Source organism: Plecotus auritus (genome assembly GCF_963455305.1).
Source record: "Plecotus auritus genome assembly, chromosome: 10".
Lineage (NCBI taxonomy): Eukaryota > Metazoa > Chordata > Mammalia > Chiroptera > Vespertilionidae > Plecotus > Plecotus auritus.
In genome coordinates, this window is record NC_137785.1 from 39,546,936 (window position 1) to 39,573,932 (window position 26,997).

Here is a 26,997-nt window from a genome sequence, read left to right on the forward strand (position 1 = left end):
CCTCTATTGAGCACCATACACATCACCCTACTGGTTCTCAACCAGGTTGTGTAGCACCACAGTTCTGAACTGGATGGGAGCAGGAATGGGGAAAAATCTTACTGACTGACGGGCTGCATCCATCAGGCTAAGGAAACGCTGACAGCCAAATGGAGGTTACATGATGTGGCCAAAAACGACTTCACTTGAAATCCAGGACTTCATACACCCTGATCTTACTGAAAATGATGGATTCTGTGTCCCTATGAAATTTCCAGGTGAGAGCAATTATCAGAAATATTTCTCAGCACATTTTCATCAAACTATTTAAAAAATGATGTAGGGGAGTACGGGCATATAGTGGACACAATGCTTAGTCATTCGTTAGCAAACGTATTTCCAATGGATTGAGAGATTATCGACACAATGCTGGGCCAGGCAGGGCTTTATTTATCTAATTTACCATGTTAACGGCAAACACCTTACAATTTTTGCCTTTTTCATCTCTGTATCCCAAGGGACTAACACTCAGTAGGATTCAAAAAATATCTGCCAAAGGAATGAATGGCTCTTACAGATTATTAATAAGCTACAATTCTGGACTACTATAAAACAATCCAAATTGTTTCAAATAGTTCTGATGACCCTCTTCCTTTCAAACAAATAAATATTAAAATCCTGCAGATTCCACTTTGAATGACACTACCTAGAAATCTGTGGGGGCAAATCATGCACTTTTCCTATCAAAATTTATTTTCTTGCCCTGGCCAGGTGGCTTGGTTGGTTGGAGTGTCATTTCATACACCAAAAGATTATGGGTTTGATTCCTGGTCAGGGCACATATGGTAGGTTGTGGGTTTGATCCCCAGTTGGGACACATATGGGAGGAAACTGATCAATGTTTCTTTCTCACCTCTCTCTTTGTCTCCCTCTCTCTCTAAAACTCTAAAATCAATAAAAGTGAGGATTAAAAATCCTATCTAATAAAAGGGTAATATGCAAATTAACCACCACTCCCTCACAAATATGGCAGTGCCCAGTCCCCTCAGCCTCGCCGGAGTCCCCCAGTCCTGGGGGGCTGCTGCTGACAACAGGCAGCATGAGCGGCCTGGCAGAATGCTTGCTTCATCATCTCGTCGAAGGAGGGCCTCTTGGCAGCAGGCACAGAGCAGCCAGGGTGGGATGCTTGCTTGATCGCTGCGGTAACACCCTGGCTGCAGAGGGCCTCTGGGGGACAGCGGGCGGGGGGGGGGGGGGGGCGGCAGGGGGCGGGTAAGGGGCCGGCCCGCAGCCTCCTCGGCCCAGCGCAGGCCCGGAGAGGAGATGACAGGCCCGCCTCCCACAGGAGCAGCACGCTGCGGTTCCCGCCAGCTCCCATGGAAGCGGCGGGCGGCCTACTGCACGCGATATCACACGATGGGCTACTAGTGTATATATGTTTTCCCAAACAAACCTGTCAAGTAATGCTACTTCACTTGACAAAATAACCTCTGGCAAAGGACTTTTTATTACCAGCAAGAACACGTCTGACATGATGGCAGCAACGAGCTGCTGGTGCAAGTTTGCACCCGGTTGGTCTCCCTAGATAATCCCTGACTGTGGCTATGGTGAAGCCATCTGTCCCTGTGTCATGGGAAATTACACTGTGGGTCTTCCATCTTCCTTAAATGAGCAATGCCTCACACACCGCTAGTCTACTCTTAAAGCTTCGACAGGCAACTCCGTCTCCTGATGCTTTACAACTGCCTTTGAAGCAGAAACAAAGCATGGATATTTCAAAAGATGATGGCTTAACAGGAAGGACCATAACATTTTTATAGTAAACCGTATCGCTAGAGTATGGAGTTAAAAAAAAAAAAAAAGTTGAATAATGCTACCTACTGCGAAAGTCCTGGCAAGTCCAGGAGAATAGCATCCCTCACTCCCGTTTAAGTAGTTAAATGTAGAAAGCTAAGCCAATTCTGCACGATGCCAAAATTTGCACAAAATATCGAAGGCAGTGGTTTACTAAATTTAATAACCTGATTCATCTTACAAAAAGTTAACTTTATGACAATGCTTAGATTGAACAAGCTTAACTGCACAGAGGTGGCAAGATTGCTTTCAGAAGAATATTTAAGTTAATAATACAAAGAAAATAAGGGAACACATTTTAAAACAACGGGCAGTGTCAGTTTTCCAGCACTTGTTCCAGCCAATCCAAGTGGGAAAATTCAGTGCCCATGGAGGTTTGATATCTCCGTCTTGGGTTTTAAGCTTTGCCTGCAGACATGAAAGTATCATAAGAGGTAAAACATACCAGAAATATGAATACCTGCTTATCTTACACTAGTTTTCATTCTCTAGAATGGTGATCACAGGATAAATCAAGCCCACAGGCCGGTTTTGTTTGGTCCACCCTTTGTTTCCCTGCCTCCCTCCCCGACTCCCTCCGTCCCTCCTTCCTAATATGAATTAGTTACCAGCATTAAAAAAAATCAGGGAGATTCCATATTCAAAAGTAGATATCCAACTTCTCTGAAAAAGCTTGCCACACTGGGCCCCTAAACCACCTTGCATGGGGTTAGTACCATCCTGAAGGCCTAAGTCACCACCCACACTACTGACACACCTGTCCGGCCACTGTGGGCCTTTGATGCTCAGATGCGCTCTACCTGGGGCAGATGCCTGCTAGAGACAATGGCTCAGGACTTAATCACAAAACAGCCTCAATCAGAAAGTTCACATCCGAACTGCCGAATCTCAAAGACTGTTTCACACAGATCTGCTTGAGATGTTACTTAGGCCACCTCGAACTCTAGGCTCTCAAGCATGAGAAGATGGGGACTAGTTGGGCCGGGGAGACCTGGCAGCAGCACTTGGCTTTGCCAGGGTGAGGACTCGGGCTCTGCGGGAATTTGGATACATGGTGCAAGTTCCTTACCCTCCTGTGCAGCTCCCAAGCGTCACTGCGTGGTAGAAGGACCTCTGGACCGGGAACCACATTGGGGCCAAAGGATATAGACGTGAACCAGACAAGCAGTAAAGACTGGGTGCATGGCAAAACAAGGTCAAGGGTTGGAGATGGGCCCATGAGAATGAGGAACAGGAAACACAGTGGGAGATGAAACCCTGGGCCCCAAAATAAAACTGTGGGGCTCTTTTGCACGTGGCAGGAAGCGTGTACAAGAACCTGGGCAGGGAGTGGCACTATGAATTATTGTTATGTTATCCATTTCAGATGCCTCTGGTTCTCACATAGGAGAGGATTCATGAAGACACTAAAGCAGCCATGGGCAAACTACGGCCCACGGGCCGGATCCGGCCCATTTGGCTGTTCTATCCGGCCCGTGGAGCCGAAAGAGCAGAGGGTTCTCTTGCTCTCCCCTCCGCTCCTTTACTTTGAATTTATATTAGTTCACACAAACACTCCATCCATGCTTTTGTTCCGGCCCTCTGGTCCAGTTTAAGAACCCATTGGGGCCCTCGAGTCAAAAAGTTTGCCCACCCCTGCACTAAAGCCTTGTGACCAGCCCGGAGGGGTGAGGAGGCGCTGATACTCAACAGCTAAGGAGAAACCAGAAAACCATCTGGGAAGCACAAATCTACAAAGCCTGAGACTGCCTGCGTCCACCTTAGAGAGAGCAGCCAAGGTCTCCAAGGATGGCAGCTGGGCCACAGGTGAGACTGCCAATTGGTTTACCCAGACAAGGAACACAAAGGGAAGAGTGGTGTGTGTGGCAGTGGAGAGGGCGGGAACAGGGGCCACACCCTGCGAGACACACTGCTAGGCTGGATGAACAAGGAGAATCACCGATTCCGCAGGCACGAAGCCCGTCAGGCTGGGAGCCAGGCCCAGCAATCACTGAAGTGCGCGCTCAGAACAAGGCCATTTCTCTCCCAGCGCCAGGAAGGTTCCTTCTGGTTTGAGTTTTTTAATTTTCTCCACACTGTGGATTTACTTGGGCAGTGTCCCCATTTACTGTAAATTATTATTTTAATTATCATTTTTATTAAGATGCCCAAAGGAGCTGGGGCTTACAGCACCCATAATTCCTAATGGGTTGTTATTATTAATTTATAATTGTGAAACACTGGAGATAAATGTTACTTGTAGCTGAACACAATTAAAAGGCCACGGAGATGGTGATTCCCTCCCCCAACCCTCCCCCTCCCCAAGAACAGACCACTAAAGCGTCGTTAGGAACCAACCAACAAGTTGCAGAATCTGCCAGCACAAGTCATCTCCCTCCCTGGAGACCTACCGTCACATACATAAGCTTAATGTCTTTCATCTTGAGTTAGATTTGGGGACAATTCAAATCTGGGAATAATTTTTATGTTAATAAACCAGTAGCTTAAAGCAGTGGTCGCCAACCAGTAGGCCACAGACCACTGGTGGTCCGTGAGATCCGAAAGGTTGGCGACCACTGGCTTAAAGGATGCGAGTTCCTCCTTCATTCTCCTGCAAGCACAAGGACCCTACTTTCCAAACTGATTTAATTAATGGGAATGAAACTGCAGTGACAGGACACTGACCATGATACTGCACTCTAACTCCCAGGCACCTCTGATGAAGATTTAGACACATATCCATCACAACCGTAAGGTCAGTGCCACAGAACAGTAACCAGAGAATCCATACCGCTGTTTCTGCAGTCACTTGAATTACCTGAGTGATCACATTTACCTCGCACGCCATTTCTATGACATAGTTCTGAGTTCCAAGGAATTATAAATTGTGCCCGCTAAACCCTAAACACAGCTGCCAACTCAAGAAATTACAAAACTACACAGGTCTCTCCAGAGGAAAATAAGTCATCACCAGCCCTGGTTTCAATGCAACAAGTACCACACAGAGGTTCCTAAATCCTCCTGATAACATAAATGGGTTTCGAATATAAATACATATCAAAGAAAGATACCGATTCACGTGATGAGGATACAGAAGCAGGGAATGGTCCGCTCACGTGGAATATCTTTCTGAAATATCACCAGGCTGCACTTACATGCTTTGGGAATATAATGTTTTGTAAAGCTACATAATAAATTCCAAGTGACTGCCCGGGATCTCTCAAGAGGCAGGACTGACCCCAGGCTGCCTACTCGTGCCGCCACTGAGCTGGTTGAATAAGTTCTCATCTGACCTGCCAGTGACAGGGCAGATCCCAGTGTGTTAAGAATCACAGTGAGGAAAAGGCCCAAAGATTACAATTAACATGGGTCTAGGCAGCCTCAGTGAAGACAGAATCTGTAAGGGCAACTAAACTGAGCAATGTCTGTGTCAGAAAGGGTCTGAGGGAACCAGGCAACCGCATATGTTAACAGAAGGGAGAAGAGGAGCAGAATTCAAAATGGCTCAACATCTTTGGGGGCAATTGGGCTCTAGCTACCAAATCGTACGTGGATGTGCCCTTGACCCAGCTATTCCACATCCAGAAATTTATCCTACAAATACACTTGCCCACATGAGCAAAAATATGAGAGGAATACAGTTGCAGGCTCGATTCCCAGCCCTAGTCAGGGCACGTGTGGGAGGCAACCAAATCAATGTTTCTCTCTCTGTCTCTACCCTTCCCTTCCACTCTCTCTAGAAAAATCAATGGGAAAATATCCTCGGATGAGGATTAAATATACATATGGAATGTTCAACCAGTATTGTTTGTAACAGCCAAAAATCTGGAATCCACCTAAATGTCCATCAGTGAGGTTAAATAAATTACACAGCAGGCACAGAACAAAATACTGTGCGGCAGTTTAATAAAATGAGGTGAAATGAGATGGAGACACAAGAAAACATCTACATGTTGCATTAATCAAGAAGAAAAATATCAGAGTACAGAACTGCATGCAGGTATGATCCCATTGCTGAAACACAAAGGTAGGAAAGGCATGCGCTTAATACACATTAACATTGGTTACTAGTATTTGGGCAGGAAAGCCATTGGTCAAGGGCAATGTATTTGAGAACATCTAGGCTATTTCAATTTTTTTAACATGTGTATGTGTGCCTATTATAGAAGGAAGTTAAATATAAAAAAACTGAATGATATCTAGTTGCTCATTTACAGGCCTTTATAAATGTTAATACAGAGAAATGAAGGCAAGTGGGAATGGAAAGAAATCTACCATATTTCTATTCCAAACAACACATTTTCTGAGCAGGCTGATTTTTAGAGAAGACTTTAGAAGGAATGTAAGTTGGAGGACAGGGGGGCATTATTAGGTGTTGGGCACTAAACCAGGTGAGAAATACATGCTCTCATCTAAGATGCACTTCACAAAAACCCTATGAAGCGTCATTGTCATCATTTCCTGTGTGAGAAAACCAGAAGTCCCAGAGGTTAAGAGATTCGCAAGATCAGAGGCAAAAATGGAGGAGGATCCCCAAGGGGTGTGGCCTGAGTTCAAAGCAGGTGGCCCCCATCCAGCCTCCAAACCACCACACTCACCACGTGGGGTTAAAGGCACAAAGTCAGAGCTCCTTCAGGCAGGACAAACCGGCTGGGAACACTGTCCACCAGCCCACTGCCTGCTCACTGTACCCTAGAATGTGACTTACAGAATCTGATGTATATTCTTTGTGACTCTGATGAGGTATGTGTACATTGTTCCCATTGTTTTAAACTAAACTTACTGAGCAGTTGTCCTTCTGAAAGAGGCAGAAATGGTCCAAATGCACGAGTTTCTGTGTCAACAGAGGCCAGTGCCTATTTCTTCTCTGCGTCCTTATGTCAAGGCAAAGAATGGAGGCCGCTTCGGCTACTTTATTACATAAATGTACTTAGTTTATGGACTCCTGCCCCAAACGGTGACACATTATCAAATTATCTTCTCTCTCATTTAATATTTCATCACGGGGCTCAGCACTGACACCATCCTCTGCGTTCACAAACACCTCTCTGTGTAAGCCCTCTGTGTGCATAACTAATCCACAGTAACAGCTTCTCTCCATGTTCTCCAAGGTCAACAATGTACAAGTGCGGGCTTATTTCAACCCTGTCCCTGTGCTTTCATAAGTAAGGCATTTTACATGGGGCACTCTGAACACCACAGCCATTACAAATTTCACTCAAATTTTTATTTAATTTCTAGAAGGCTTCAAGGCCAAACTTTAGAGGACTATCGGTATTAAAGTCTAAGCTAAAGAGCCCTCCCAATAAGAAGAAAGGAACGCCACATTGGATTTTTTAACAAAGCGTACATGGCACATTCATAAACTTGGCCCAGAGCTTTGAGAAGAAAAAATTAAAACAGGATGAAATAGAAGAAACAAAAACTTCTTGGTAAAAAAAATAAATAATTTAATCTAGCTGATTGGACGTAGAGACCACTATGCCTTTAAAGGCTCTCAACTACATAGTGGACATTAATAATGGAAGGAATACCATGGCTCTCTTGGTTCAAACCCAGCACATGCTGCCTGGCTCTCCTTGATGTGCTTCTGAGAGCAAGCCATTGTAACTAACAAATCACACACACACACACACACACACACACACACACACACACACACACACACAGTGCCGCCTCTCATAATCCCACACTCACAGTAGTATCCACTAAGAGAACCAAAGTGTTTCTGGTTTTCAGAGGTGGAAAGATTTACCCTGAAGTTAGGCTTTTTTTACTTTGACGGATTAATTTACAGCCACTTCAAGAGGAGAAGAGAACCGCCTCGGAATCTGCAGGCACGCTTGTATTAGGTTACTGAGCGGTTCATTGTTTTCACAGCTGGGCCAGGATTTCCTTTCAGGACTGCGGCCTCTGTGGCTCTGTCCTCTGCCCAAGATGGGGTTCTTTGATTTAGAGCAAACGGGGGTGGCCACGAAGGTCCTGCTCCCACTCTGGCCAAAAAGAGACCCCTTTCTTTTACTTTCTTAATTACCAGTGGGGCCACGATCAGCCTGTCTCCCAACGTATTTTCCACTCCTGTCAATTAAGAGGTGCTTCGGAAGGGATTGTTTACAATGAAAAACCTTCTTCATTGCACCCAGAGCTCCCAGAAATGACAGGCCTGCTCCCTCCCGCGTCCTCAGGGTTGGCAATATGACTGCCTTTCTAAGTCAAGCCTCCCTGCCCCCCCCCCCCCCCTTTTTTTTTAGATCAACCTTGGCTCTCACCATTTTAAAAAGTGGTATATTACTTGGCCTCTTAAAAAGATTAGATTCTTTATGCTCCCAGAGTCATGTGGAAATACTCGAAACACCAGGCTGGGAAAACTCGGCACTTTCCTGAGGCTCACTTTTAAAGTGTCCAAACTGACTTTTCCTTCTCCATCACGTACACCTACTTAAGATGCAATTTTTGGGAAGTACAACTTAAATTCAGTCGAAGGACGGGTCCGTCAACGCTGAGCCCTCTAGGTCAGGCCCAGAAATCAGTGACTCCTACAACTCCTCACTCGGAAACAAAAACAGTAACTGAGATTAGTTAGGAAGCGGTAACAACTGAAATGAAAGATTTGCTCAAACAAAATGTAAAGAACTTTAAAGCAAATTGAGTTTAACTCAAAACATCACATTAAAGGATAAGCCTTACCTTGTCCTATTAGGAAAAAAGTATACTTGATAATGTATATAACCAGGTCACCTCTTAGATGACATATCTAACATCATCACCTTCAGTTTCATCAAGTTTGACAGTGGTTTTGCCTTCTGTATTTCTGTTGTCACTTTTTCTTAAAATACCAACACTGACATCATCTCAACTCAACTTAAAAATATATAGGGTGTCCCAAAAATATGTATACACACACCTTGAATAATTATAAAGGTAGTGTTTATAAAAATACATTTTATGTTCAAAATTAAGCTATCAGCTATTCAAGTGTGTATACATTTGGGGGGGGGCACACTGTATATAACTTTAAAAGCTAAATAAAATTTTAAACAACAATAAAAATTAAAAGTAAAAAAGGTTTGGGGCTTGTGACTTGGAAATCTGGGTTCAAAACCAGGTTTTGCCAATTGCCAGCCTGGGTAAGTCATCTAAACCCTCTACACCTCAGTTTCTTCATATGTAAACAGGGATGGGCAATGCACCTGTGATGTGAGTTTTCAGGGTTAATGAATGGCAAAAAAGAAAGAGGAAGGAGGGAAAGAAGGAAGGAAGGAAGGAAGGAAGGAAGGAAGGAAGGAAGGAAGGAAGGAAGGAAGGAAGGAAGGAAGGGAGGGAGGGAGGGAGGGAGGGAGGCAGGGAGGGAGGAGGGAGGGAAAAGGAAGGAGGAAAAAGAAGAAGGGAGGGAGAAGGAAGGGAGGATTATGGATTGTAAGAAAGCTCCTAAAACTTGATTTTCATTTAGAGGAGGCTCCAATAGTTATACCACTTTTAATAAAATTCAGTCTCATAATCATTAGAATCATAAAATTTGGTGTAGTGATAAGGACACATAACAGTGATTATAAAATTATGAAATTTTTGCCTAACTGTAAATTGACATTTCTAAACAAAATGTCACATTTTTCCATTCATAATTAACAAAAATCCTACCAAATACAAGACTACCTTATATTTTTCCTATATATTAAGTACCCTATAGATATTTAAAAAGTAAACGCAGCACTGAGTTTATTGTTAGTTATCATTCCTAGATAATGCCATAATGGAATCTAAATCATCTTTTTCCAATTCAATTGAAGAAATATTTAGTAACTACTATTCTCTAAAAACAGCATCAAAAGAGCCGTAAGTTTCTGTTTCTGGTGAGTTCTCCCGTGACAAACAGTCCACTGCAGTCCTGGGTGGAAGGAACCTACATTGGCTCTCAGAAGAAGTAAAGAAAATCTCCACTTCCTCCCACAAGCCAGGGAACACAGGAGGAGAACAAAGAATCGTTACACACTTGGTGGCCACAGAGCCTGGGTCCCCAAGGGAGCTACCATTTGCTAAAGAAACTCTCCTAAACAAAATGCGACTGGCTGGGATGGGGAGAAAGGAAGGTTTTCGTTTTCAGTTTGATAACATTTTGTTTTGGAACTCCATGCGTAGGGATTGGTGAAACATACCAATTTTAAAATCTATACCTCTCAGGAAATGTGTAATCTAACCATCAGCTGTGATCAGGCACCTGCTTGGCGTGAATGTCAGAGGCTCAGAGCGCCTTCCGGGCGCTGACTCTGCCTGACTCCTGGAGACTCAGCCAGCTCGAAGTTGTGCTTGGCTCCCGCCATGCAGCTGCTGCCTCTGGGCCAAGACGGCCTCGGTCGGAGTCCCCACATAGGTAATATTTCTAATGAGGGATTAGGCTCAACTTCCATTCAGAGGAGAGAGCGCTCAGAGCTGAGGAAGGCATCCAGCAAGGACAGAGGACTCCAGCTTGCACAGAGCTTCCATTCAAACGGTGCCCCCAGAGGGGTCTCTGCCCCCAGGGGTGGGAGCCTGAGCGATTGGGCAACAGCCACGAAGATTCTGATGGAGATTCTCCTTCCTAGATTAGATAGCTTGAGGAGACATTCTCAACTAGAGTTTTTATTCGGCTCAAACCTGCAGCCTGCCCCTCAAGCACATAATGTTTCAAAGGCTCTGTTGGGATAAGTACACTAGATTTTCTTTAGGGCTTTAAGACAAATACAGAAAAGGAAATAGGCATGGAATCTAAGAAATTTCTTAAAGGAAAAGCAGATTAGGAGTCACACTGATTGTTATGGACTGAATTGTGTCCTCTTAAAACTCATATTGAGCCCTAGCTGGTTTGGCTCAGTGGATAAAGCGTCGACCTGCGGATAGAAGGGTCCAAGGTTCGATTCTGGTCAAAGGCACATACCCAGGTTATGGTCTCCATCCCCAGTAGGGGGCATGCAGAAGCCAGCCAATCAATGATTCTCATCATTGATGTTTCTCTCTCTCTCTCTCCCTCTCTGAAATCAATAAAAATATGGGTTTTCTTTTAATTAAATAAAATTTATATTGAGTCCTGGTGTGACTGTTTCGAAGATGGGGCCTTTAAGGAGGTAATTAAGGTTAAGTGAAAATGAACAAACAAAACAGAAACAGACCATAAACATGGAGAACAGACAGATGGTTGCCAGAGAGGAGGGGGTTTGGGGGCTGAGTGAAAAAAGGTGAAAGGATTAAGAAGTACAAATTGGTAGTTACAAAATAATCACGGGGATGTACAGCAAAGGGTTATAGTCAATGATATGGTAATAATTAAGTATGTTGCCAGGGGGTGGGTACTTCTCTCTCTGAATGTTGACTGTTCCCTCACTGCACCGCCTCTTCCTCGCACCATCCTGTAAGGGCCACTCAATGGAGTCAGACAGACTTGAGTTAGAATCCAGCTTCTGCCACTTTATGGGAACCTTTGAGTCTTGAGAAGGATACTGAATGTTCTCGATTGAATTGTGGTGCCCACCCCCCGTCTCAAAATTCCTATGTTGAAGTCCAAAGACCCAGTACCTCAGAATGTGACCTTACTTGAAGATAGGGTCTTTGTAGAGGTAATTAGGCTAAAGTGAAGTCATTATGCTGAGCCCTAATACAATATGACTGATATCCCTATAAAAAGGGAAAAATTGGGCACTGCATACATATGGGGAGAGCACCATATGAACAGGAGAGCGGCCATCTACAAACCAAAGATCCTTCCTCCCAGCCCTCAGAAGGAACCAACCCTGCCATCACCTAGATTTCAGACTTCTATTCTCCAGAACTATCCTATCTAATAAAAAGGTAATATGCAAATTAATCATCACTCTGTCACAAAGATGGCGGCACCCAGTCCTCTCAGCCCCACCGGAGTCCCCCAGTCCCGGGGGGGCAGACGCTAAAAGCAGGCAGCATGAGCAGCCTGGCGGAATGCTTGCTTCGTCGCCACGGCGACAAGGCAAGAGTTCCATGCCCGGCCGCAGATGGGCCTCTGGGCCGCGCAGAGCCTCTGGGCAGCGGGCGTGGAGCGGCCAGGCCCCGCAGAGAGCTACTGGTGCACGGATTCGTGTGCAGGGCTACTACTAAGACAATAAGCTTCTGCTGTTTAAGCCATCCAGCCTGTGGTACTTTGTTACAGCAGGCGCAGGAAACTGACTTACTTAACTTCTATGAATCTCAGTTTTTTCATCTGTCAAAGGGGAATATGAAGATGTATGCTTAAAGAGCTGTTAAGAAAATCAAATGAGATAACTTGCAGAGTTCTTGGCAAGTAGCAAATTCTCAATTCATTAGGCTTATGGTTAATACAACATTAGCTAAAACGTTCTCCATGTGATTTATATCTCATATTCTATGGAAATCTAAAAATTTGTGAAGACTAAATAGAATAAATGAACCTTAGCTTCTCTAGTAGCTATGCTATTCAACAACTACTAGCTGGTGCCCCAACTCCTTCCAAAACGTAGTACACAATAAACACCCACATACAACACTGTAATTAAAAATAACTTGGAAATTGGGGGAGGGGTGAGACAGACAAGTTGCCTGGGAAAAAGGCAGGAGGAAAATTTCTGTGGAGATGTACATGTTCGATATCTTGATTAGGGGGAGAAGGGTTATCTGGTTGTATACTGTGTCAAGAGTCATCCATGTGTATAACCAAAATGTACTTCAAAAAAGTTGATATTTTTTAAAAAGTAAAAATGTGTGCTCATATTGAGAGGGGAAAAAAACAAAAACAAACAAACAACTGATCTACCAAGAATCTGAAGTTAGCTGGTTATTCAATTAAATATTTAAGTGTTAATTCTGAGCTTCCTGGCAACCAAGGTAAAGAAGGGAAATAGAATACTTTACAATGCCTTCTTTATGAAATGAAGAAAAGCATACCAATTCTTTAGGAGAGGTGAGCTTTGTTTCTTAACAATTGTGAAATTTTGCCAGAGGAATCCCTTTATGAGAAACATGTGTTAATAGGATAAACCATAGGTTGGCAAACTTTTTCTGTAAAGGGTCAGATATTAAATATTATGGGCTTTGCGGGCCATATGATCTCTGTCACAACCACTCAATTCCACTGTTTTAAAATAACATGAAAGCAACCACAGACAAGCAAATGAGTGGATGTTCCAGTGTTCCAATAAAACTTTATTTACAATAACAGGCTGGATTTGGAGGGCTGGATTTGGCCAGTGCACTATAGTTTGTTGAGCTCTGGAATAAACAATGGACTTTTAACATTCAATTCTAAGTTGACCTAAAGCCAAACAATAACAAGATGTGGAAGGATATGAAGGTGACCTTGACCTGTAAATTTTCTATGAAAGCAAATGTGAATAATTACAACAGCCAAGTCAAGAAATTATGTGGATAACAACCACAGAAAATTTAATTTTAGACAGTTTATAAGATTCCATGCAAGCATCTATAAAGAGAATCTCGTAAAAATAAATATAAAAGAAATTTTTAAAGTATTCAATTTGCATCAAAATCTTATTACACTGTTTGTTTCACCCTGAATTTCATTCAACTTACTATAACTGCATTCATTGGCTTTTCATTGCAAAGCTGGATATTTAACTATAAACTACATCCTGCCTCTCCCTTTGTGTGTAAAATTGACAAATGTGTTGTTTTTGGATTCCAGAATTCTGGAGAAAGCCAACTTAAATGAATTAAAATGACTAATGTGTTGATACTGTTTCCAATCCAACAAAATGTTAATGTAAGAACCCATGTCATATGATGCTATGTGTTTTAGTTCAAATTTAACATCAAATATTGAATAAGACAGTTTCTAAGCAAATTACCAAGCTGAAAATATTCCTTCGGCATAGCAAGAACTCCATCTTGTTTAAGTAAATGGAAATTTGAACATCTTTGCTCAGATCAGCCTAAATAAGAAATTAGAAAAATGCAAACCTCCATTATAGTCAACAGCATTGATTCCATCTCGTGTGGAAAGGAGCACAGTATTGTATATCAAGGAAAAGTGGTTCAGCCATAATCATGACTTCAAACAACGTTCTATATGCAACAAACACCTAAGCAAAAGGACGCTTTTCTGGAGAACCAGGTAACTCATCACATCCACGGTGAATGATCATCAAGACAGCACAAATACAGCTGTGTGCCTGACAACCCAAGTGTCTCTGAACATGCAGCTACTCCGGGGTGCCTGGCTTACTAGTTCTCTTGCAGCATGATAATGTTTTTACCAATGTTTTCATTGTATTTACTTAACATTTGGCTGAGGGATTCCTGTGGCTATAACATACTGCTACACAGTTTTGTTTTAAGTGAACTAACATTAGTTTTTCGTCACATAATATCTGAGTAATTTCTATTTCCACAGAGGCAGTTAACTATTACACTTTTCAAAGTTGGAAGTGTTGCAAAAACCTGAATTCACTTCCATAAACATTTACCATGCACCATGAATAAGACACTAAATGTCAGGTCTTGGATGTTCAACTAATTCTAATATCAAACCTTTCCAGTTTTCATAAATTAATTACATTTGCTAACCACCAAAAATTTTTTTTTTCAATAATTAACTTTTGTGTGGAAATCAATTCTATTAAGACATTATAAAAAGAAGGAAATCAATAATTAGAGGGTCTCATCTTTCAAAAAAAGAAAGAAATTTAAATTTTTATATGGAAGAATTTAGAAAGCCAGAGTCTAGAAATGGAAACTACACAGAATATATGTATTTGCCCCTAGGTTTTAGATTCAACTATGACAGGCTGTCAGTAACTGAATTTTTTTCATTGCCTGCCAGTTATTTAGGAAATTTCCATTGTTTAGCAAAGGGCAATTCTGAAATCAATACTACTTTATAGTAATTACATGCTGATAAATTTCCATCAGATAGTGACCAGTGCAATAAAAAGTTAACATCAACATCTCTAGGCATATTTTCATTTCTAATTCTATTCAATGATTCTTTTTATGAAAGAATTCTCTAGAGCAAGTGTATGTATTTAACTGCTACTAAGGGTTACAATTCCTGAAAAATATTAGTATTTAATTCAGTGTCCAACACTGCACGCAAATGCCTGGTTATGAAAACATTTGTTTTCTCCCTATGGACAGGGGCCAGAGGTTCCATGATGTTCTCAAAGAAGTACAGAATGAAAAAAAAAAAAAAAAACAGTTAAAATCTAGTGACCTGGAATATTTTTTTCCTAAGCAGAAAGCTGTGAAAACATTTTGTTTGTTCCTCTGAAAGGTAAACAGAAAGAAGTCAAGTACTGTGCACTTAAAACCTTCTCAGAACAAGTCCATCTGTGCAGTCCTACCATCTCCACGTCAGAGTGGGACCTTAACCATTTCAAGACCAAACCCTGCTCGGCACTTAAATTACCTCTGCTGCACCTTCGGCGAGCAGACACCCAGAGAGCTTAAATACTTTTGTGAGGGGAGCTCATGTGCTCAAGCAGCCTGTTCTGTTACTGGGAAGCAGGCAATCCCCCACTGGTTCCTAATGGGTGATAAACACAGAACGAAAGAGTAACTCCCCCCGAAAAGCATTCGCCATGTGAAAGTAACCTCCACAGGAGCAGGGACGCTTCGCTCACGGTTGTGTCCCTGGACCCTAGAACAGTGCTGGGAACAGGAGGCACTCAGTATGTGTCAGGAGAATGACGTACTGAATGAATTCATCTGGGTAGCATCGATAACAGAACGCAATGCCTCTTTATAGCAGGGTTCTTATGGGTTGAATTGTGTCACTCTAAAATATGTAGAAGTCCTAACCTCCAGAACCTCGGGATGTGACTTCATTTGGAAATAGGGCCTTTACAGAGGTAATCCCATCATTGTGACGGCTCTAATCTAACATGACTGGTGTCCCTATGAAAGGGAAAATTTGGACAGAGACAGACACACAGAGGGACGGTGATGTTAAAAGACACAGGAGAATGCCATGTGAAGACAGAGGAGGAGACTGGAACTGTGGGTCACAAGCCAGGAAATATCTGAGCCTGCCAGAAGCTGAGAGACAAGGAGGGGTCCATCCCCTACAAGCACTGGTCGGACCACTGCTTAGGGAAAAACACTTTAAAAACATTTTAATAATGTACTAATGTCTTTAACCTAAAGTCACAACTTCTGGGTAAGGGTAATGCCTTACGCAGTGGTCGGCAAACTCATTAGTCAACAAAGCGGCAAACCGCAGCTCGCAAGCCGCATGTGGCTCGCGAGCCACAGTTTGCCAACCACTGCCCTACAAGTTTCAGGGGGAGCACAGCCCTGCCAACACCTTGATTTTACACTTCTAGCCTCCAGAACTTGGAAATAATAAGTTTCTGCTTAAGTCACCCAGTTTGTGGTCCTTTGTTATGGCAGCCTGAGTAAGCTAATACAACAGTGAATAAGGTTAAAGCCCTAGAATTCATCACAAATTGGGACTGATTTATATACCTGACAGTCTTTTAACCTTCATCTAAGGAGACCTGTAAGTGATAGACTATTCTCATAGGGCACAAGAGATATGAGTAAGGGTGCAAGGGGTGGACTGTATTGGGTACCTGTCAGACACACTTAATTCTCCCACCCCATCTCACTCCAGCTACGGCTGCATGTAGCTTCCCACCAAGTCCACACAAATGCAGTTGGACAGCCCCACCTGGGAGTGCAGTGTGGCTCCCTCCATTCATTCTCTGACACTGCAGCATGGGATACCTGCAGAAACCTGCTTGGGACTCATACTGCAACGTGCTGAGGCATTAATACCTGTGGGGCTACCCTGGTCTTATGGGGATGGGAGACATGGATAAGTGCATGCACCCTTCATTCCACAGGCAGGCAGCTCGGAGATGCACTTCGCTGAGCTCCTCAGAGTCCTCAGCATCGAGCACGACTGACCCACAGCACTGCGCAACACAGTGACACATCCTGTGTAATCCTCCCCTCCCTCACTCGCGCTCTCTGAAACCACATCCCAATTATCTACAAATCAGTCTCTGTCTCGGGTTCTGCTCTGGGGGGAACACAAAAACTTCTTAAAACATTTTCAGTATGGAAAACTTACAACCTCCTTATAACGGGAATCATTAGAAAAGTTTTTCCCTCCATTCTAATCAGCTGAACGCTGCTTGCTTGCAGAATTCTGTCCACTGGTCCCAGTTCTGTCCTTGATATGAGCCAGGATTCTCTCTCTCCTGGAGAGCTATCGCAAGAACTAACCTACGTAGACCTTTTCTCCCATCAGGTAACTAATGTGTGCTACCAAGACACGACTGGATGACTTTGCCAGCCCTTAGCTTGTCTGTGCTCCATCCAGGAATGAACACTATATTCTAGACGTTTACCTTTCTTTACAATAAGCCATGAAGGTTCTAACCAACCAAAGGTATTAACAGGCTGTCTACATCGGAGGCTTTCTTTCTGCAAATGTTAAGGGCTGCAAGAAACGTGGCACGGTAGAAACTCCTTGGAGCAGCTGTAGGTAATAGAGATGCGAATGCCGATTGCGATCCAGAAGCCCCGTTTCCAGCGTTTGCTCCCCATTTCCAGGATTTGCTCCTGCTCACATAGTGGGGTGGCACATCAGCACTCCGCTCCTGCTCGAGGAGCACATGGCCCTCGCAGGCTTGATTACGGCCGACGGCAGTTGGGTGACAGCGGTGGAAGTTAGGCAGACTCCCGCTGACTTCTCAGAGTGGGTCCCCCAAATGCGTTTTATTATCATGCAGGGAAAATAATTTTGAGAAGGACTAAATCAAGAGATATTCATTCTTACCATATCTTCATTACTTGGAAAAGTTCAATTAAACCAAAGACGTTTACTCATTCTCAACTGTTCCTTATTCTCATAGGTCACAGGTAGGAAGACCAACACCCGTGAGGAATCTGTACATGGGCCCCCCTGGGAAGTAAGTGCCAGATTCCTGCAGTCCTGCCCTCCATTCCTCTTTGGTTTTCACATCCTGTTTTGAACTAACCGTGTCATGCACATCTTTACTGCTCAGCTGCGTTCTAATTAAGCCTTATAAGAAATAAAGCAAATTAGTTGCAAGTTGTAAACGTCCGTGGGCAAGTATAATAGCATGGGGTCTTAATACGAGAAGTAAATTTAGTAAAATTATAAAGAAATATTTCACCGAAGACAGAATAATTAAAAGGCACATGTCCGGTCAGCAAAGCTGGGCTGGCCCCTGCAGTATTCCCAGAGGGAGTGGCACTGCTGAGAGAATGGGAATTCTCCCACAGCGCCCCCAGCAGCCCTTCCGAGGACAAATGGTGGCCCCACAACCACCTTCTGGACAGCGTTCATCATTGCAGCCACTTAGAAAGCTGATCTGTTCAAAAGAATTCCACTTGGCTTGCTCGGGCGCTGTCTCCCTTTAATAAGAGCTCAGTGGCCTGCTCTGTGCCTCTCCCTTCCTCCTGTGTGTTCGTGATGCTCACCCACCAGGGAAAAGGGTCAACTCTCAATGGACATGGAAAAGACAGACCTGCTGTAGTCCGTCTCTTCCGTTAATAGTCTGAATCCTATCCCGGTGGAACACACAAAACCATGGCTTTGCATCAGTCCCTCTTGCTGTTCACTGGCAATTCTGCACACTGCCAATGGGCAGCTGAACATAATGGGCAAATATGTACCACACTCCCAAAGCAGAGCAGAGACTGTGACGACTGTCGAGCTGTCCCTCAGCAGGTGGGCTCATAGATTCCAAACTCTAGCGATTTTTCTTCCCCATTTCATACAAGAGTGCATCTTAGACCAGTTCCTTTTTACCTCTTAAGAAAACGAAAATTCTCCCTGTATTGGCATACAAATAAAATTGTCCACGGCAAAAAGTTAAGAAAATAAATTTGAAACTCAGTCCTGGAAACAGAACAATTGACGAGGGGACTCGTGGTGGATAATACATGGTGACAGGCATCACGCCAGGGGCTTTCACTTCATCCCACTGAGTTCTCACGGCTCCATGAGGCTGGCGTCACGGAACCCACCTCCTAGGTGAGAAAACTGACACCTGGGGATTAAGGATACAGTCCCAGGTCCACCGCTATCAAGTTGGACAGCATTAAAGTAAAAAAGACAAAAATTGTGTCTGCTTATCCAAGAATGAGGACTCACAATCTAAACACTAGGTAGTCAACTGTAGATATACATTTATGTTGTGGCCTAATCTTCCTAAGGCTTAATAATTGTAACCATGCTAGTGTTTTATTGTTGAAGAGATGGGGTTGAGGGAGGCAGCTTTCCCTTCAGATGTGTCTCCATTTGTGTTAATGTCCCAGATCCCTGGTCCCTCCCTCTGCCCCTCACTTACTCCTGCCCACTGGAGGCGGTACAGCCTACGTGATTAGATCTACCCATGAAAACCAGGCACACACAGGCCTGCCTTCCCTCTCCCCTCACAGACAGCACATGCCCTGCTCTGCACCGCTGTGTGGAGCATGCCCAGGGCTAGGCCTGCCCTCAGGAGTGGCCTGGAGGGGCCCAGCACTGACCCATTTCCCTGTCTCTGGTCGGCAAACTCATTAGTCAACAGAGCCAAATATCAACAGTACAACGATTGAAATTTCTTTTGAGAGCCAAATTTTTTAAACTTAAACTTCTTCTAACACCACTTATTCAAAATAGACTCGCCCAGGCCATGGTATTTTGTGGAAGATCCACACTCAAGGGGCCAAAGAGCCGCATGTGGCTCGGCCCTGTCTGATTCAGTTGTTTAGGAGAGAGAGCCCACTAGCTCACACGTGTTAACTGTACTCTCCAATATCAACTTGACCAGTCATTTCTGTGATGTCTAGCCTTCCATTTGCCTTATCATTGGTCCTGTTTCTCAATTAGCTTATACTTGGAAAGGGGAGAGGGTGTCATTTGCCGGGCCCTGCAAACCCCAACACCGTTTTTTTGTTTGTTTTGTTAATCCTTACCCGAGGATATTTTTTCCATTGATTTTTAGAGAGAGTGGAAAGAAGGGAGGGAGGGGGAGAAAGAGCGAGACATTGACGTGAGAGAGACATATCAATTGGTTGCCTCTTGCACATGCCCGACCAGGGCCAGGGAACAAACCTGCAACCCAGGTACATGCCCTTAATCAAGAATCAAACCCGAGACCCTTTGGTGCAAGGGCTGATGCTCTAACCACTGGGCACCAGCCAGGGCCCCAACACCTCTTTCTGTGCTAATGAGCCCATCTGAGCTTAGAATTCTCTCATTAGAGCGAAAAGCTCCATGTTCCTCAAGTCTCTATAATTTGAGTGTAGCCACACATCTCAAAACAGCTTAGAACTTATAAACAGATGCACATTATTAGGTTTTTGTCCCCAAGACACAAAAGGGTTCACAAGTCACATGATTAAGACTAGAGCCAGTTCTGAGTGAGAGATGGGAGAATGCACACACGGGAAACGGGATGGTCCCACCGTGCCCTGGGAGCCCAGTAAACCTGTTATAAATTTGAATCAAGCTTGTTATAAATTTGAATCGATACTACAAGCGAACACGTTTTTTCAGCTCTGTGATATTCCCTTGTTTCATTGTATCACCATAATTTTTAAAAAGCATAGGCATATCCTACAATCCCATGCTTTGTAAAAGATTCCATTGTAAGAGTAATCATTATTGAACCTTTTAGTCCAGATGTAATTTCTTACATGTTACAACAAGTTTGGCACGCATTGTGAATTTCAGCCAAGGTTGATCAAGTTCAATAACTTGGCTAACCAACCATGTGTACGAATCATTATAGAAGTAATAAATAGATTCATCAAAATGGACATGAAAAAGCCGTAAGAAAATCGGATGCCATTTCCAGGCTGCCTCGTAAAAGCACCTCTTGGACTGTAATATAATTTTATATATAGCTATCGCACCTACTCATCATTCAATAGCAGGCATATATAAAACAATCATTGGCCCACATATGCATGCTGAATAAATTCCAGTTCCAAAGGTGAATTCTCCACTCCAGAGACCTCAAAAGTCGCATCGATGCACACGGGCTTATATGCTCAATTCCCAAAGGAATTCAGATCGAGTAGAAAGGGAGTTAGATAGCCATGCCTACATATGTCCTTTTCCTTCCCATTATCTTCTCGGGGTCAGTTTTAGTGGCTGGGTTTTATTTTTCACTAATGCTTTCATTCCAATTATTCTCTTAGCCTACTGATAATTGAAAATTGTAGCAAAGAAAACCTGAGTTAGATCGAGGTCATGGATGGAAGAAAGAAATCCCAGTGCCTAGAACAGAAAAATCTCCCATCATTGAATATACAGAAACCAACAAAGCTGGCCTCAGGCATATGAACACAATTCACAAAATGTCCTTTCCAGGGACAACAAAACTTGAACAACTGCAGGGTTAAAAACCTAAACTCCCCCCACTGCACTGCCGTCTTTGATGCTTCTGAAAGAAATTCAAACACTGTTTGAAATGTTCATTTTTTAAGGAAGCGAAAGCCTCCCCGTCTCATAGAGAAATTGTCCCCACATTTGGTCAACCAACAGGGGAGCTGGCAGCGTCATGTTCTGAATTAATAAACACTAGAAGTCACTGCCGCACATTTCACACACTGCCCGGTACTAACACTGCCCTGGGTGAGGAACTGTGGGTGTCTTCTCTCCAGGAGGGGAGCCTGAGGGAGCCTGCACCCGCTGATTCTCAGCCAGGCCCTGTCCTCACTTACAGAGCGCCGGGGAGCCAGGCTTGTCTACAGGGCAGCGCCTGCACTGTTACAGCATCTGGACGTTTCGACGTGCAGGCAACCCCTGTTCCATGTGTGCCTCACTTCTCTCTCCTATTCTCTGTGCCACCAGCACCGCAAGTCACCAGAATCTCCTTCTTGTTCAGTGTAATGGTTTGTGCTAGATTTCCTCTCTCACACCCGTGTCGAGCGGTCACTGTATGACAATACTATGAACGTTCTCACACTCTCCTGGTTCTTCTCGCATCCACCATGGAGACACGGTCAAGCTTTCTGAAACCGGAGTTATCCTCTTCACAACAAGGAAAAGAGCCCGGCTATTCATTACAGACAGCAGCTAAATCATCACAAGCTCAGCCAGAGGATGTGGATTTTTAACTCCGCACGAGCAGAGCATTACAGCAGTGGAGCGCTTTATTTTCTCAAAAAGTTAGCAACTGCCAAATTCTTCCAAGAGCTTAAATACCATAATGACAGGTACTGATGTACAGAAAGATTAAAGTAAAATCTGAAACTAACCAGAGAATGAAGATGTGAGCCAGAGATGTGCTTTGAAGAACAGACGTAATGAAAAAGAAAAATCTCATTTCAATTGTCATGACGGAAAAAACGGTTAAAGGGAACGAAGGGAAGAGGGCTTAATGGTTCCCAAAAGACCCGAGTACAGGTCAGATTCAGCAGGCATGACGAGCACCGTGTGCACAGACAGTGGTCTTGCAACGTCCACACTATTGTTTACTGCAATGTCCAGCACTGGAAATGTGGATGAATCTCTAAATAAAGACTTGACAGCTGTCCAGAAATGCCATCAGTCATCGCCATTCGTTTTCTACCACGGGCTTTAAAACAGAGCCATCCTGCTTGCATGTTGACTCTGAAATCCAATACTAATATTTGCACAAATTGTAGAGTCAACATTAACGATGTTTGCTGTTTCTTATTTGTCACAAGAGTGAATTCTCCCCACCAACATGAACACACACATGCACACACACACAGCCTACACTATAAAGCCCTTCTTCATGAAAACAGCCAAGGAGGGTGTAAGAGAACACATGTGACTCCCAAATGCCTGCGCAAGGTCCACGGAATCGGTTAGGAAGGTAGAAGCATTCTACAGACTGTGCACTTGCATCCCTCATTTCTGCACGTGACAACTCTGTGGTGTTTTGTTCCCTTCCCAGCCCCGCGCGGCCTTACAAGTACACCCCCTGCTTTTGTGAGCTGGCATCTCCGTAATTAGCCTCGCATGGCGAGCAGCCTGGGAGGGTCAGTAGTTCAAGCTTTATAGACATATAAAGCCATCAGCCTTTGTTCTTCAAAGGTTAATTTGAAATTACTTCACTTTCAGGTACTTCTCTGGGACAGTTTAAACCAAACACATGATATGACTGTGTGTGTTTTTAAAGTATCCTTTGGAAAGTATCCATTATTAAATTCTTCAATGCAAACAGGTCCGAGCTTTGTAATAACTAGAATATGAACTCTAGAAGCCAATTCTTAAAGACTGGGTATGCCTTCCTAAAATTTTAAAATTCTGAAAATTAGCTTTTAAATTTTACACACTAGGTAATAAAAAGTTTGCTTGGACTTTGTTGATCCAAATAGTATCAAAACGTGTGACTACTTTTCCTGCAGCCTGACAGAAAGTAAAATCTGAAGTTTAAGCTACAATTCTCTATCTTACGCTGAAATGCTGTGCTTTGCAGCTGCTGCACCATTTGAGAAGCAGGAAAAGGGAATGGAGCAAAGAAGAATTATGGCAATTATAAAATCTCGCTGGTATACATTGTCAGATTAATCACCAGCATTAGCAGGGCTCGGCTCCACCATCAGCAGCGTGAGGAACGGAGAGCCGAGAGCTCCAGGCTAAGGCGAAACTCAGAGCAGAGCGCAGATGCCAGCTATGGAGAGCCAGCCAGAGCTGCAAAAGAAATCTGTCCACACACACACACAAAAAGAAAAAGAATAAAAAGAGGGAGTAAGCGTGCCACTCAAACTAACCACTAATTTCCAGCAAATATTATCTGAACAGTACATTACTGCATAGACTGTAAGCATGAGCATTCAAAGACACAGCATACGCTTTCAAAGAATCATAATACAGCTGCGTGCCTATTACCACAAGGCAAGCGGTGGGACTGTGATTAATATAAATTCAAGAATCTACACACTGTTCTAGTGAGGGCGACTTTTCACTCACCCTGCCTTCCTTATGGTTACTCAGAAGATGCGTACGTGCAAATGAACCCTAAGAAAAGCCAGAGACTATCAGTAAGACTTTAAAAAGCATCAGTCGAAATTAAAAAGAAAAAAAGTTCTCTTTAATTTACAGGAACATATTTGGTGGTTCATGTGTAGATATCTTCTCAAGAATGAGGAGGAAAGGTTTTAGTGTCCTGTACTTTTAAATACGAATTTAAAAATACAGAAATAACTAGAATGTACTCAGAGGCATACATGTACCAAAAGAAATGTATAGGTTTGAAAACAAATTATAGTATAAAGAACACAGAACCACAAAGATGAAGTTGCTAATATTTTGGTTAGTGTGTAACTCTAGAAGGTTAATGTGTAAATTCTGTTTGGTACTAACACGGAAGACACACAGCATCTGGAATCAGTAGTCATCTAATGTTTGACTACACAAATGACCACATAAAGGGTGTGTCTGTGGGTGTGAGCCAGCCAGTCCACACCCTCCATGCAGCCCTCATTACACACCCTAAACAGGGCTCTGAACTCAGCCTCCAAAAGGACCTGGCAGGTAATGTAACATGACCAAGTGAGATACCCTTGCCTCCCTGCAGGCAAACAGCCTGCAGGGGGCAGCATGGCTCAGACTCAGTGCAATTCCCCTTGGTGGACACAGGGACTCAGTGTTCCCAGCTCTCTGAACCTTCAAGAGTCAGAAATCAAGATTTTAACATGTTGGCAAGTAATCTAAATCAAAACAAGAAACACTACAGGCCATTGTTGTGTGGCCTCCACAAATCATCTGAGGGCCAGATCGAGGCTACAAACCTCTGCCCTGATTGGGTAGCTCTACTCTTGGCCAGATGGCCCCCAGCTAGAGAAATGAGCAGAATGAAAATGCTCCCCTCCCTTAATCACTCTCCCATGATACCAAGCTACTCAGTAGCAAGACAGTGAAGTTCCTGCTCAAACTGGAGGACGTGAGGCAGCGGAGGGCTGCTCCCAGATGCAGAACACTGAGGCACATGAACCAGAGTTCTTCTAGACAAAACCACCCAGCCTGAAGAACCAGTTAGGGAGGGATAAGGTAGAGTGTGGATATAAGTTTCTGATGCTAACGCTGAAAGAGTTCTTGGAGGTAATGCATCACTTTCTGGCTTGGGTTGAAGACTGGTCCCCATGAGAGGCCCACAATCTAATCCCTGGAATCTTGAGGGTACCTTATATGGCAAAAAGGACATTGCAGACATGTTTAAGGCATGGGTCTTGAGATGGGGAGACTATCCTGGCTTTGCCAGATGGGCCCTAAATGTAAGCGCATAAGGGACCATATGAGAGGGAGATTTGACTCCACAGAAGGTGATGTGATGGTGAAGCAGAAGGTGGAGTGATGCACCATGAAGGCAGAGGGAAGGACCCCAAGCCAAGGAACAGGGATGGGCACTAGAGGCTTCAAAAGGGACAAGGAAATGGGCTCCCCCTAGTGCTCCAGGAACCAGCTCTGCTGCCACCTTGACTTCTGCCCCATGAAACTGATCTTGGACGTCTGACCTCTATGAAACTAATAAATGTGTGTTGTCCTAATAAATAAGGGATGTGTAAGGAGCATGTGAATGTTAGGTGTACATGTGTGCACGCGGGTATGTCTAAGACTGCCAGAATAATGGCACAAACACGACTGCTTTCCTCTTGTGAGTCCCTCCCTGGTCAGGACAACAGGCAAGAAGACAGGGAGAAACACCGGGCCAGCTGCAAATGCTACATCTGGTAGGGAAAAGGCACCAGTCAGCTCTTCAGGCTCAGAGGATGGTGAGTGTTGCCAAAAACCTGCCTCTCTCCCTGCCTGAGATGTTCCCCGTATGGACCGCTTACCGCGCTCTCCCCCTTGTCAAACACTCAGCCTGGTAACTGTACATGAGCTTAGAATTGAGACTTCCTTTGCTAATAGATAAAGTTGTAATGGCATTTTTTCTTTCTTTTTGCAATGCCAAGTTGGAATACAGTGACGATCCCTTGGCTGATAGAAGCCTCTGCAACCCAGCTGCTGAATCTAGAAGCCATGGCCGCCCCGCTGGACGACACAGCCATGCAGAAAAGCTGAAGGCACTAGAGTGAAAGATGAAAAAAGTTTTGAGATTTCATCCTCCCAGGCTTTGGCGGCTGACGCAGCAGAGTCTCTCCGTTTGAAAGAGATTGATTATTTTCATTCTTCTGCTTCGTGTGATCACCAGGAAAACCGTTTCCAGGATCAAGATGTCGCTGGCAATTTTGATGTCACATAAGCAAACAGGCACCTAGTTCATGCTTCCCATTTACATCCGTATTAGCTCTGCCTTGGAAGCAGGGATAAGGGCCTGGCCAGTGGGAACGTGAGCCAACCAGGACAAAATGTACTGGGCAAGAACTGACATTTCCACCTGTGAAACCTCAGCACAACTACGACCGTGGCGTCTCTGCCTCCAAAGGTTTCCGCCCCTAAGTATCTGGCTAAAGTCGCAGCCTGTCAACTCTGGATGGGACAGCATCCTTTCAATCTGTCTGGTCATCACCACCAAATCGATTGCCTAATGCACAACAAAGTTACCTGACGCCAGCATATCCTGACAGAAAATATCTAGAGATCCTCTTTTACTCTGTCCATTAGGGATTAAATGACTCTCTTCCTCTCTCCCTCCTCTTCCTCCTTTCTGACAACTGTTGGGTTATTTTTCCCCAACTGCAAGCAATTCTCTCCATTACTGCATTCGCACGCTGTGTTTTAGTTGATCGTTACAAAATGGTGACAGAAATTATTATTCTCTGGATTGTACAGATAAGGAAAGGAAGGCTCAAAATAGTTAAGTGACTTGCCTTAGGTCACGTAAGTTAATGACAATCTGTCTCATAGCCCAGTCTTCTAACAAGTCCCAATGGTCTCCAATAAAACTCATCATACCTTTTCAAGTGCTGATAAAATTCTATCCAATGACACATTCTTTGGCATGATCAAGAAAATTGGACAGCAAAGTTGGACACTGATGCTTAATGTCCCAGGCAGTCCTATAAACCATCCTAAACTCAAGGGAGCATGTGCTCTGATGCCAAACTCTCATAATAAAGATGTTACTGGGATGCATTCATTTAAGATGTAAGTTTTCCTCCCAGTCTCCCCCCCGCCCCAAGTTTAACTATCTTTTTTTCTTTCTTAACTGCAACAAAATTAACCTTGTCCCTTTTTTTTTCTATTGAGTCTTTTTTTTTACATGAAGCTACTATCTAACCTCCAAACAAAACAAAGAAAAGTCTAAAATGTTTCCTTTCCTA

At 43.8% G+C, this 26,997-nt stretch overlaps 1 protein-coding gene across 2 annotated transcripts in view; it reads right to left on the bottom strand.

Moving 5' to 3' along the window:
• The window catches only part of WWOX (WW domain containing oxidoreductase), a 947,098-nt gene that overhangs the window by 900,428 nt on the left and 19,673 nt on the right, over positions 1-26,997 (bottom strand). The gene's annotated exons all lie outside the window — the stretch shown is intronic.